Source organism: Falco punctatus, assembly GCF_963210335.1.
Source record: "Falco punctatus genome assembly, chromosome: 4".
Classification (NCBI taxonomy): Eukaryota; Metazoa; Chordata; class Aves; order Falconiformes; family Falconidae; genus Falco; species Falco punctatus.
In genome coordinates, this window is record NC_137583.1 from 31,164,163 (window position 1) to 31,178,356 (window position 14,194).

At 52.2% G+C, this 14,194-nt stretch overlaps 1 protein-coding gene across 10 annotated transcripts in view; it reads right to left on the minus strand.

Moving 5' to 3' along the window:
- The window catches only part of ELFN1 (extracellular leucine rich repeat and fibronectin type III domain containing 1), a 149,783-nt gene that overhangs the window by 91,959 nt on the left and 43,630 nt on the right, over positions 1-14,194 (minus strand). Inside the window, exon 1 of one of the 10 annotated variants that reach the window (XM_080382404.1) lies at positions 13,272-13,382. The exons of 7 other annotated variants lie outside the window; for them this stretch is intronic. The gene's annotated coding sequence lies outside the window, so the exon portion shown is untranslated. 2 more of the 10 variants (XM_080382405.1, XM_080382406.1) reach the window with 2 other exon arrangements.

Genomic DNA, 14,194 nt, shown 5'->3' on the forward strand with positions numbered 1-14,194 from the left:
TGCCCGGAGCATGTGGCCAGGGCAAGTTCACAGCGCCCAGCACTGTGCCCAAGGTTGCTGACACTGCTCAAGCCACCATTAGCCAAAAGCAGCCCTTTGGCTGCTCTCAAACACATCAAGTGTTCAGTCCTCAGCTATGGAGCTGGGGAACACCAGGAGAGGCTGGAAGACAAGCAGTTGTGTTATCACGCATTCACCATCAGGAATGAGAGCACAACTCAACACATGTGTCCTCCCTTGGCTTCAAGGCCACCAACGCATTGACATTCCCAGCTGATTCAGGGCTCTTACTTGCACTTTGATCCCAGCCATGGCCAGGAGCTCTATGAAGGCTTTCCAAGCAAACCCAGGAGTTCCTCTAGGACTGGCGGCATTGGTTTTCATCTGTGCAATCCTTTGTGGATGCTCCTAGAGCAGAGCATGGGAGAGTGGAGTGATGGAGAGATTTTAGCTATTTATGAATTAGAAGAGTGGTTTACATTTTAAACTGGAAGATAGAGGAGATTTTGCTCAGAATAAGGGCTTTTTTTCCTTTAGTTTTTTTCTAAATTGCTTTCCTAATCATTAGTACTTCTTGCCACAATGAACAACCAGGCAATTCCATCATGTTACCTTGGACATATGATGGCAGGCAGCTAATGCAATTGGTCATAAATCATGTCCCTTTCAATCTCCATTATATAGGAAGAGCAAATTTATTATGATGCATGTGTCATTACACACCAATGCTTTTCCATTATCATATAACTAGATACCCCCAAGGTTCATAATTTGCAGTATAATAGTAATTTTTAAAGAACCATTGGTAATCGATAGCCCTCAGCATCCCTGTCAGGATCATTTGCAAAACAAATAAAAACACTGATCTCAAACAACTTTACAGGAGGGATATTTAATCCCCATGAACTGCATTATATGATGGATAAGCGAGGAATCCTAGACTATGTATCATGTATTTTCCTTGGATTAAATATCACTTCAATCAATGTTGCTACCAGCTGTACAATGCCACCTGTGTTTTCACTAAGTAATGCTGAAGTATTGTCTTACAAATAGACATCAGCTATGTGCCGGGCACCAGAACCACGTGGCAGCTCCATGGGGTGCGAGGAGGGGGACAAGGCAGAGGGCAGAGCGGCGAGTTAGCCGGCAGGATGCTGCACGCGGAGCACACGGCAGCAGGTGAAGCTGGGGGCACAGAGGGCTGCCCAGCACCCCATGAACTGGGGTAGCAGGCATTTACCGCAGCCACGACAGTGGCCCGTGGGTGGGCGAGCAGGGGCGGCGCTCAGCCCCATGCTTGTGGGGCTCGAGCCCCAGCGGGCTGGGCACAGCAGAGGTGATGCTCTCTCCTGGGCTGGGTTTGCTCGGCAGAGCTCACTGAGGCAGGGCCCTGCCCTCGTTACCAAAACATCCAGTTCAGCCTCCACAACAAAATCAAATCACCAGCAGAAGGAGGTGCTGGTTTCAGCCGCCTGTCGATACAGAGCTTGGGTTTAACCGAGTTACCGCTTATAACTCTACAAAAGCGCTAGGTAGTATCATTTAAAAAGAGGTTCAGCCGTCTGCCTCATTAGCTAACAGACAGACCTTACAGACAACAAACAGAAGCTCGATTTACTTATTGCTTCTCCTTTTCCTGCAGCATGCACTGCCCCAGGCTGTAATTGGAAAGGCAACTTTGTCCCGACCATCCCTGCCCTGGCTGCGGTCAGCCTGTCTCACGTCCATCTGCATCCCAGGCTGTGACAACTTTTACTGGAGCTTTTACATGCAAAAACTGAGACAGAAGCAGCTGACCCAGCAGGACCCCGTGCAACCAGCGCATGGAGAGGCACTGATGGGGACAGCGCCGACCCCAGGCGCTGGCACGTCCCCACGCTCACCTGGCTGTGCCGCAGCCTGCAAGACAAGGCAGGCGGCATCCAGCCCAGGGCTCCCTAATGAACACCTCCAAAGTCAGATTAAAGACAGGCACGACGTCTGTGCTTCAGCAACCTCGTTATCGGGGAGCCCGAGTTACCTGTTGCATGGCTGAGAGCCGGCCAGCACCTGCCTCTCTCCTTATGGATGGCTTTCCAAGGCATGAAATCCACATTTAAATTTTCTACACAAGTTTCTGCCTCTTCGGAGCTCTCCGGCAGAACGGTATCTCACTACTTGCAGCTGGAGGCACCTTTAGCAAAATCTTCAGCTCCCAGCGATGTGGAAAAATTCATGCATTTCTCTCCTCAAGTAAGCGCAGATCTGGCATTCACAGCACTTCCCAGCGATAAGCCCTGAATCGCTCATCACTAGAAACCCCGCACTTTGGTATGGACGGACAGATCGGGATAAAAAAAAAAAAAAAAAAAAACACACACACAACACACACCCTTGGACCTTAACTAAACATTTTAGCTGCTGGAGATTACAGAATCCTATTTAGCGATATCAGAGAGCATTTTCCACAGAGGAAACATCTTCAACCTGGTTACAGGAAACCAGGAAAATTAAATATTTGGGGAGGAAGAAGAAACTCCACAGAGTTTTGCTTCCTTGGGTTCATTTTTAGAGACAAACATGTTTTAGAAACGGGATTAGTTGAGGCACCCTGGCACCCCTTCCCACTCGGTGGCAACTCAACTGGTCTGCACACTCCTGCAAGCTCCTGGGCTGCCCCAAGGAAAATGCCATTAAAGAAAATACAGCTATTTTTGAAGTAGAAGGACAAATTCTCCTCCCAGTTACACCAGTGACCTCGTGACTCTCCACAAGACTGGGCAGGCACAGCTCTCACTTGGGGTTATTTTGAGCATCCTCCAGGGTCACCAAGCACCCAGCAGATAGTAAGTGCAGAGAAGCAGAATGAGACCCTCACCCCTAGATAGTCAGACCAAACCTGTTAAAACACTGACAATTTTCACCGACTGGAGGGTGAAATGAATCCCCTGTTAAAATAAAACACTTTTAATCAAAACCCTTCAGCCAGCCTGGATCTGGAGGGGGCACAGCCACCTCCCCCTGTACAAGCCCGCACCGAGCAGGGGTGGCCACCCCTGTTGCCATGCCTGCTCAAGCACTACAACACAACGCATGCAGTACAAGCTCGTTCAGGGCTCTTCCACAGATGAAATATTTAAATATTTTATATATTGCAATCCCTTTTAGTTTAAATCAGATGGAATTGCTATAAACTGACTTGCTCTCCCCATCGCTTTTTTTTTAACCTTCTACCTGCAGTTTCATCAGGCTGTCATCCAGCATGAGCTTAGAGCTTCATGAGTACAACCCATGCTGGCAAATAGATGGAGACCTCTCAGAAAGCTCAGATGCTGCACAGCGATGAGGAAGCACCTTTTACTCCCCCTTGAACAAGCATCAGGGCTGCGGCATGGCTGAAGGGATATCACAAATCAAAAGCGATGCAGAGCCTGGACTTTCCCCAGCTGGATTTGCCCGGCTGGGATGAGCACCGCCTGCCTTGCCATGCCACCCAACCTGTCGGCATCACCCGCTTTGGGAGCTGCTGCTCTCACCCCCAAGGCAGCAGCCGCATTTTAGCTGCCATTAATACCAGTAAAAGCAAGACACAGGGCAAGTTCTGGAAGATAGGATGTGTCTGAGCATATGGGCAGAGAATTACACGTTGGTCACAACACAAAACCTCCCAGAGCATCAGGCTGGGAGGAATCTCCCAGCTCATGTGGTCCAGGGGAGATGCTACTGCAACACTCAGGCTTTCACCCAACTGCCATGCCCAGCTCTAGAGCATCCCAGGAGGCTGCACACAGGCACCGGCTTCATTAGCAAACTCAACGGACAATGAATGATCAAAGCAACCAGCAATTCCACCCAAATTCACCTCCATGTTCTCACCCTGGAGGCCAGAAGACCCAACACTACTACCCGTGGTGCAAGGGAAGAGAGGACACATCCGCAGGCAGGGAGGGAAGGTCTGTCCCTTGGACTGCAGAAGCCTAAAGATGGAAAACGCTTACAGCTGCGTATGCATCCATATGCATAAGAGAACAGGCCCTGATCCAGCACACGCTTACGTCAATCTGCCGTCACCAAGATTTAGGAGAACATTTAAAATTAAGCAAAAATTTCCTTGCGCTGCAAAACTAAGGACAAAGAAGGGAAATAAGTCTCATGGGGGAAGCAGAAGCAGGTGTCACAGCACTTGGTCCCAGCACAGGCTCCAGCACCAACACCCCAGGTAACCCTGGGCATGTCACTTCACCTCCGAGTTTTACCACCGAACGCTGCTGCTGGCTCTCCAGGCACAGCTCCACTTACAGCTGTAAAAGGCTCTCCGATGGTCACAAAAAAACCTCATCAGCTTTGAAGGCTGTTTCCCATCTGGTCCCCATGGCCAGCCCTTTACACGCTGTTTGCAGAAGAGCAGGTCACCTGTTACTCAGCAGCTCCAAGGAACTCCACAAGCCCTGGCTCCGAGGAGCTGCTTATAATCTAAATCACAGACGAAAGTCAGGATTTACAACAACACTTCTGATTTTGCCTGCTGAAAATAAAGACACCAGCACTTCAAAATAAATGGGGAGAAGAGCAAGATCAATGAGTGAAACACTTATTTCCCAACCCAGTCTAATTAAAATGCAGTATATTACTCCGTTCACCATCACAAGTAAGAGTTCCAGTGCTAAAGGGAGTGCATTATCCTAAAGGCTATACTATATAACATGATCCTGGTTTATGGCTGTTTTGTTAGTAAGATAGGGACTGGAAAGGACAAAAAAAAAAATATCAGAGCAGGAACTAGTAATTCTTCATTGAAAGAGGGTAGGGAAAGCCATTTTACTTCAGGCTTTTACTTTAAGCCAACGTGGAATTAGAACTGAGTTCACAACTGGAAAGGATTTTCATAGAGAAGAGGACTTCTCTGTGAAAGTGAAGTATGGGAAGCTCAAGATTAAAAAACTGACCCACGGAGCAAACATGACAAACTTCTCTGAACTTTGATGGGGTAGTGGTGTTTGCTTTGCTTGTAAGCATTACGGTTGGACTTGATCTTAAGGGTCTTTCCCAGCCTAAATGATTCTATGATTTCTTGGGGAGCTTTAAGAATTGCATCCCACAGATTTATTTCCCCTCCTCTCTTTAAAGGTAAAGCAGTGACACAAACTCCACAGCCCAATCTCTGCACCTTTGTGAACTGGGACAGCTGTTGAAATATGTTGATTTATTGAAGTTTTCCATTTACTCCTCTGCGGTGGATGTTCTCCAGAAGCAGCTGCATTACTCCTGTGCCTACACTTCGGCATTTCCCTAGACAAGTAGGAGCCAGACCAAGTGAGCAACACGGGGTGGGCTCAGCCGGGTGCCCATCCCCACCATGCACCCACCCAGCCCGTTTGCACCCTGCAGTTACAGTCCTGCCTGCCTAGCAGAGCTGGGTGACGCACAGCTCAGCCCCACTGCCAGCTCTGCTGCACACTTTGCAAAGCAGTCTCTTCCTGACACGGGCCAGGTCCTTGCAGCTTCTAGGGACAGGGGCTCAAACCCAGCCAGCACAGAAGATCAATGGTGCCTTAAAACACCAGAGGTAGGTTTGAACACCTGGATTTTAAACAGAAAGCCACTTCCAGCAGCTCTCCATCCCCTTGGGCCACACGCCAGACCTTGCAATTCACTGCTCAGCATTGCCTTCCCAGGAGAAGGCAGCTGGAAGTGACATTACTGCAGTGCCTCCCTCCATCCCCAGGAGTTAATCGGTTCAGTGACACCAGCAGTCACATCCCTGGTCCTGCAGGCCCTGATGGATGCCCTTGTCTGCCACACTCACTACATCTACTCACAGCATTTGTACCTGCTGCACCCTGAGCAGGGGCAGAACCAGCATGAGGGTTACAGGGTTTATTTCCAAGCCACTTCCTGGGGCAGGAGTAAAGCAGAAGCAGGTATTTTTCAGATGTTCAATACCTTTTTTAAAAAAAAAAATTAATCATTGCCTTCTTTTGCATTGCTTTAACAACTTGACTCTTTTTGCACTGAGAGCTCAGAAGGGTGGGTGGGAAATGCCCCTTCAGTGCTGCTCCACACACCACTACTTCTATTCAAGCAGGGCTGGGCACAAACTTCTCAGCACAGTGATGAAAAGAAACTGCTTCAATTCCTCAGCTGTCCCAGGATTTTTTCTTGTGATCAGACTGACCAGCCACCCAGCCTGCAGAGGGAAGAGTTAATTAATAATGTCACAAGATAAGCACTTGGGCCATGCAATTACCATCTCTGGCTAGAATACCTTGGTGAACCACCAGCAATAACGGGTCTAGCACTGAGCTGAAGTCAAGACATTTATCCCTTGACAATGCTCTATTGCAACAACTTTATTTTGATGATACCAGATGATTAACGCTTACAGCCGCTGTCATTTCCTTTGATAGATTTTGGGGCTGTGGAGTGACATTTGCTCAATGCATCGTTCTTGAAAAGCTGCACTCATCGTAGCGGAGAGAGAGCTGCTCCATGCGCCCAGCCATCAGCAACCAGGCTTTCCGCAAGCTGCGGGTGACCAGGAGAGTGACTCTGTGGATGCTCACGGAAAGCCTTGCCTGGCAAAGGCTGCGGGGCAAGAGCAACGTGCCAACGTTGTAAGAAATGGCAAGAGTTCATCTTATCCAGTGGAAAGGGAAGAGACTGTTGGTTACAAACTCACACCGAGAGCCACAGCAGACTGTGCTGTTTTGCCACAAACACACTGGAAGATCAGATCCCAAGCTGAGACTCTCCAAGGCTGAGTTACAGCCGTACCGAGCTCTCACAACTGCTCTTGAGGCCAAAAAGCATCCAAAATCAGATCGATCAATCAGTGAAACAAGACATGGACAAATGCCTTAACCACAGCATTCGCTAAAATAAAAAAAAAAAAAAACACACAACAAACCCACCAAACAGCTTGGAAACCTTAATTTTAACCTCTGCACCTCCAGGTTCCCCCCACCCGTAACATGAGGACAAGAATCATCTACCTCAGCCGGCTGCTGCAAGGTTTTCCTAATCAATCAGCTCATTAATTCATGCAAAGCATTAGATAGACAGCAGATGGATGGCTTTACACAGTAGTCTTTTCTACAGTGAAATATTTCTACTTAATTCTCTGCCCACAGCTGCCTGCCCACTCCCCTCTCCATGGCACGGAGCGATCCAGGCTCACGTACGGACACCCACCAGGTCTGGAGCAGCGGGGGCTCCCCTAGACCCCAACAGCACCCGCAGCCACGTGGGATTCCCTGGCTGGAGACACAGATCTTACAGATTTGATTTTCATCTCGTCATATTTAAAAGCTGTCTCGGGAGCATAATGATTTTAAATTCACTCACTGCCACAGTCAATCAATGGAGCGGCGGCGGCTGCTAGTGCCTGGCTAGCGGGCAGTGATGAATGGAGCTTTCGAGGCTGCATCTCTCGCCTCCGAGCGAGAGGAGAGCGTGGGCAGAGGGTGGGGAAGAGAAGCAAAGCCAGAAAAGGGAACCAAAAGGAAGAGACAGGGCAAAGGGTAGGAAAGCCCAACCTGCTCACTGCAAACTGGGGACAGGCGTTTATCTGCTCCTGCAAGGCACGGCTTGGAGGGAGCAGCCTTGGCTTGCATTAGTCTCCCTGATCGGTTATCATCCTATATCTTAAATAAACCAGCTAATACATTTATTATAAGTCAGCATTAACCCCAAACCTGGCTTGTGCAGAGGACAAGAGCCCCAGCTGCCAGCCTCCACCTCGCACGTGCCCCTGACCCAGCTTTCCTTTCCAGGAGGAGCTGAAGAGCAAACACCCGAACACCACTCTCAAGAGCATGTCTGCCCCCAGGACAAAGCGATAAAGGGCACAGCGCTGCCCCTCAGCTCTTCCCATGCAGAAGCAGCTGGACATGAGCCCCACTGGGTGACACACAGCACCCTGTGCCACCCCATCCCTGGGCAGCTTCAGGTGCCAGCAGCAGAGGAGCAGCCCTGTGTGCTCACAGCCACCACGGGGGGACAGGGAGCACCTGTCTCTGCGACTACTGTGAGTTTCCAGGAGGGAAAAAACAAATGCAGGCAAAAATCCCCCTGCTGGGGGAACCCAAGGGGCCTAATCCTGCTCATCGCCCTGCTCTACTGAGAAAGGATGCTGCTCAGCATTTGAAAGGAGCCACTTCACATCTGGGCTCTGTTTCTCTTTCTTTCTCCAATTACAGGGTCAGGTCAGTGCTATGCAGTTTGTGACCATAAAAATATTCATAATATGGAAAACTGATATTACCAAAGAAGCTGTAGTTTGTGGTGTGAGCATCACAGCTGGGTGCTACGAGTCTCAGAGTGGGGAAAGAGTCAAAAAATGAAAACCACCACACCAGCAAAATAAAAGTAGAAGGCAATAAAAGTAAATTAATGATGTTGCTCCAATTTGAGCAAACACTAATTAAGAATGGGTAATTAAATTAAGGCATTATTTAGAAACCCAAACAACTCCTGAGCTGGGTTATAAATACATTATAGGGTTCCTGTGACATCACATATCTCTCATACCTTACTACCCACAATTTATTTTAATGTCACCAGACTCTCCAGATTTATTTAAGTCCTCATCACTCACCATTGTTTTGCATTTACCCTATATATCTATATCCTCTCCCCTCCATGCCACACCCCCAAGTGCTCCATATGAGGCAGTGATGACCATTTGATAAGTCAAACCTGTGTAATTAGCTCAGCTCATCAATCACTCTGCCGCCACCGCCCCCGCCCCCCCCCCCCCCCCCCCCCCCATGCCCAGTAGCCACAGGTCTGGGTCTAATTTGTTTACAGCCTGGAAAAATATCAAATAACTCATTAGAAAACAAATCCATCCTCTAGAAATACATTTTTTTCTACAGCTCCAAGTGTTGGTTTGCTCCACGTTACACTGGGAAAGGCACTGCACAAGCAGGATCTAAGCCTGGCCCAGAACAGGTCAAAAAACCAGCATCATCACACTCTGGAAATAGATGAAAACAGCATCTCAAGCAAAAGGAAAAGAGAAGAAAGAAAAAAAAAAAAAGTCAGCCCCTCTAAGGTTTCACAGCAAATGTTTGTACCTGTGAAAGGTCCTGAGATACTGCATTTGCAGCTGGGACAGTGCTTTGGGTATTTAGCAAGAGGCTTTACATACATTATTCTTCCCTCCTCCTGAGCCCTTTGCAGCGAGGCTTACAGTTCTTACCACACCTGCATTTTTAGGAAAAGACACAAATACACCAAAAGGGAAGAAAGGAAATGTTTAAAACCGCTAAAGACACTTGTAAGGAAAGCAGCATGAGAAGACAACATGGGCAAATCCAAGTTCACACACATATATAGCTCTAGGAAAGTGAAAAAAGCAGCAGCGTTGAAGTGCTTTGTGCTGAGGTATGAGCATATACTGTAGCAAAATATACATGCTGTTTATAAAACCTACTGGAAAACTTTTCCCTAAAATATGCCGTATAAAGTATAAAACTTTATTATCTCTGCCTGTCCATTTTACAAATATATACACAAACAAGTTGCCAAATCTGCCTGCAGTTTAACTCCATTAAATCCAATGAATGAGTTTGGCCCACAAAAAACTCCGCACTTACTGTAATAAAGCTAAAAGCTGATAGCTGATACAGTAAAACACATACATTTCCATAGACTTATTCCTGCTGATTTAAAAATATGAGCGAGCTACAGGGAATGCCCTTGTCCAGCTCCTAAAGAAATGCTGAAATGGTGGAGGGAAAAAACCCTAAACCCGGGAGTTTTCTTCTTCAGTTCCCCCTAATCACAAAGGGGAGAGGGCTGGGGGGAAGACGGTGGGGTTGTGTTTATTTGGCTTTTCCCACTGAGAGCCCTGACCGCATACAACACGTGTTTGAACAAAACACCTTGGTCCCCAAGTTGGGCAGGACCCGATCCAGCAGGAGGGGGGGTCACAGATCTGAACCCCATCCTGGAACACCTGCTTCTCCCCCACTGGTCCCCAGAAGGGAGAACGCGCTCAGGCTCCTGGGGCAAGGGACACGGGATGCTCTGCTCCCCAAGGCAGCTGGCCACAAGTCCATTTTCAGGGCATTTTCCTCGTGGTCAGTGGTTCTCCAGCCACTGGGTCATCTTGAACTATACCTTGAACCTTACATTCCATGGGGGACCATGCCAGGCGGTACAGAACCTGGACCCAAGTGACAGATTGTAAGCTTCCCCTGACTGACAGGGGATTTTCTTTTTGTTGAAGTTTTGGGTTTTTTTAATGCACACAGCTGTCATAACCACACCAACTCCCATCTCCACCACCTCGACCTCCTGCCATGCCCCTCCAACTCCCTTACCTGGGCTGATGCACACACTGCACCCTCAGGGCCACCTCCTCCAGACCCTCCTGCCCCAGCTCCTTGTGGTACATGGAGGCTCCATGTGTCCCTCACCTGGAGGTAACTCTCACAGCCTCTTAGATATTAATTATTATTTGCTTCTTTTATGGGGACATCTCAGGGACCCAGATGACTCTTGTGCTAGGGGTTGTACATAACATTCACCACTCCAGCAGCCAAAATACAGCTCACGTACCATTTCATGCTCTTCCTCCTTTTTCTCCGCACCAAACCAGTGCTCTCACAGGGGTGCAGCAGACACCAGACCATAGCACAGGATCTCCACTCCAGTCCCTCTACCCCAAGGTCCCCACAACCCTACTGCTTTCATAGCTCCGTCTCCTGCCTCACCCACAGCTTGAAGCCACGCATGGTACTGTAGCTGTCCCACTAAGCCCACCCAGGTCCTCTCCTCCCCACCAGCCTCCTCTGGGCCCAGTTTGCTGGTGACCATCACACCACCATCTCACCACACCCTGACACTCAGCCCCAGTGCTGTCCTGCCAGGCTCACTCAGACTCTCCCCAGGCCCTGAGTCCACAACACAAAAAAAATCCAGCAACCATACTGGATCATGCAAAACACCACCCAAGGCTGTGCCCCCAGCTCATACCCCCTTACAACCCTGCAGCAGCTTTCCTGCCCTCCACCTCAAAGCCTTACTGATGACTCCACCAGCTGCCTCCCCACAGCCCCATCACAAACAGCTCAAAAAGGCACCTAGAGCAAGCCCCCAGCCTCACATCCTCCCCTCCTAAGACTACTCACTGTCCTGCAGCAGCTCCTTAAATCCCTCTGCTCCACCCAGCTTCCCAGTGCCCTTTGCTGAGAAAACATGTAATCCCAGGCTTTTGCTACACCTGGAGTTAACAACAATTTGCAGCTGAGTGCCAATGCTGCGGGTGTTGCTGTGCTGCTGTGGCTTTTCTTGGTGTGAAATCCCAGCCCTGGAGCAGCCTGCAGGGAAACTCCACCCGGACCAGCACGGCTGGGATGCGCCTGGCTGCTGTCTCCCATATCCCTCTGGGACACAGGGCTTCACTGATGTAACCCGCTTGCTTGTCCCCAGCACACGCGCACGGGGGAAAATACGCATCAGAAAAAAAATGCCCAAGGATGGTGTTGAGACTGTACAAACCAGCGGGACAACACTGAGCTCTCCAGGGCAGGGACCACGCATCCTGCCCCTGCCACAGCTTCTCCATCCTCAGCGCTACATTCAGAGCCCGACTCAGAAACCTCCAAAGCACCGGCCACATCCTTCTGTTTGCATCCATTGTGCAATCCTATATTTAGCATATGATGGGAGAACTGAAATAAATAATACATAGCTCATAACAGTAAACCTTGCACCTCGAACAAGCCAAAAGCCTGACCTTTCATAGTTAAGCCGTCCTGGTGAGAGGTTAGATCTTGTGTTTTCTGATCATCAAACAGGAAAGCATTAGCCAGACAGGGAGAACAAGCTCTTATCTAGACCTGATTTCTTTCCCCTCCAGGGGATCCTGTAGGATATTTCAGTTCTCGCTTGCTCGCTGTATGACTCTTCCCTCCCCCAGTTGCTTAAAATCAGCCAAATTCACAATCTAATCTGGCCGGGAGTCAAAGGGGAGAAAAATCAAGTCCTAATGCAGTGACTACTTTGAATGGGGAATTGAAGCCAATCAGAAAGGCATTATTGATCCCTGCTCAGAGCACCTCGGTCAGGGAGAAGAAGGCTGCGGGCAGCCGCAGAGCTGCCCACCACAGCCAGCCAGAGCTGCCCTGCCAGGCCTGCAGCTCTCCCAGCGCTCGCCCGGGCCGGCAGCCGGCCCTGTCCTGCAAAATTCCCTGCCCGTGCTTGCAGGCAGGGAGAGCACACACCACCCCTGTGCCAGCACCGGCGAGCACCCACGGAGTCCACTAGCCCAGGGCATACACGTGTGTGCAGGAGCGTGACCCGTGTGCTAGCTACCGTGGCACATCGGTGCACAAACACTTCTAGCGTGCATGGCTTTGGAGTGGACCCATCTGCAAGAGCAAGGCTGCTACATCAAGGCTGTGCATGCATGTGTGCACAGCAAGGCTACACATATTTAAGCAGTGCTAGTGCGGGGCAGCTCTGCACAAGAGCCAAAGTGCAGGCTGCAGGGCTGGGAAGGGGTGTGCATGTGTGTGCATGTCCCCCCGCAGCTGCCCCTAACCTGCAGGCAGGGTCCCTGCAGCGGGCAGGGGAAGGCAGCAGGGTGGCTCACCCCTGGCAGCGGGGCAGGTGTGGCAGAGGACCGGGAGCAGCCGGCCGAGGTTGGGCTCAGCTCTGGGCATCCCTGGGTGACATCCCGATGCTCTGGCCCGCGATAGCGCTGGCTACACGCTCCTCTGCCTTATGTAACCGCGGCAGGGATGTAGCGGCAAAGGGGGGACTGAGATGCGGGAGGGAGAGGGACTGCCCACCGCCCCCCTCCCAAAGCAAAGGGGGCCGCAGGCGAAGCTGGATGCCCCCGGTAGGGTAAATCCTGCCGCCAGGCCGAGGCGGCTGCGTTGACAGCGGGTGGGCTGGGCCGGGCTCGGGGCTGCCCGATGCGGGGCAGGTCCGGTGCCGGTCCCCGCCGGGGAGCCCAGAGCCAGGCACGGCCCCCGCCGCGGCAGCGCCCAGCACCAGCCGGCCGGCTGCTTCCTGCCCGGGGAGGGGGCTCAGCCCGGAGCGCCCCCCCGGAGCCAGCGGGACGCGGGGCGGCAGTACCGGGGGGGAGTCCCGGGAAGTTTGGGGAATCCTACATTTTGCAAGGAGGCAGGAAGGAAACGCCTCCCCTAAAAATTAAAAAACCAAACCAAAGCCACGCGGGGTGCCGGTAGCTCCTGTCCCCCCCGCTCGGGCTGTGCCCCCCAACCTGCCAGCCCGGGCACCGCGGAGCCGTGCGGCCGCCGGCACCTCCTTACCTGCCGGCGTCACGTCTGCTGCTGCCTGCCCTGCTCCAGCTCTTCCTCCTCTTCTCCTCCCTCCTCCTCCTCCTCTCTCCCTCTCCCTGCTGCTTGGGGCTCTTTATGGAGATTCATTCATTCATGCCTTCCCATCGGTCCCTCAGCGTTTCCCTGCCTCCCGGAGGCAGACCGTGTGACGCCTCGCCCCTTTCCAGCCACTTTCTGCTGTCACAGAGCGGCGCTGCCCCAGCTCGGAGCGGTGGCCAGGCTGGGACACGCGTGGGCAGCGCGGGGCCGTGGGAGCGTTCCCCAGCGTGGGGTGGGGGGAGTGGGCACGGCACCGAGCCGCCCCGGGGGAGTACAGGCGGTCTTTGGCGCCCGTCACCGGGGCGTCGGGTCGTCCCCGGGGCTTTCCACGCTGCCCTTCGCCCGCCCCGTCCCACGCCACGCCGCTGCCCCACGGCCGCTCGCTCCCTGCCGGCCCCACCGAGAGCGGCTGCCGCGGAGGGCGCGGGAGGGGGGGGGGGGGGAGGGGGCGCATCCCCACTCCGGCCCCCGGGCAACCCTCGTCCCCTTTTTCCTTCTCTGCTCTGCCCCCCATCCCCCCGATCAACGCGTCCTTCCTCCCCCTCCCGCTGCCTCCGCACCCGCGGCAGGACCGCATCTCGTCCCGCATCCCGCACCGCATCCCGCACCGCATCCCGCACCGCCGGGCGCTGCCCCATCCGCGCCGTTTACAAAAGCGCTGACTCAAGCTGGGAGAGGAGCGGCGGAGCCCGGCGCGGGGAGCAAGGGCTCCCGGCCAGCCCTGCACGGGTACTCCCGGCACGGGTACCCCCCGCACGGGGAGGGCGCCCCCATACCGGGGGCCGCTCGCTCCTCCCGGTCCCCGGGCAAAGTTCAGCCCTGCCCAGACAGGGGTCCCTCCCTGCCCAGCGCTG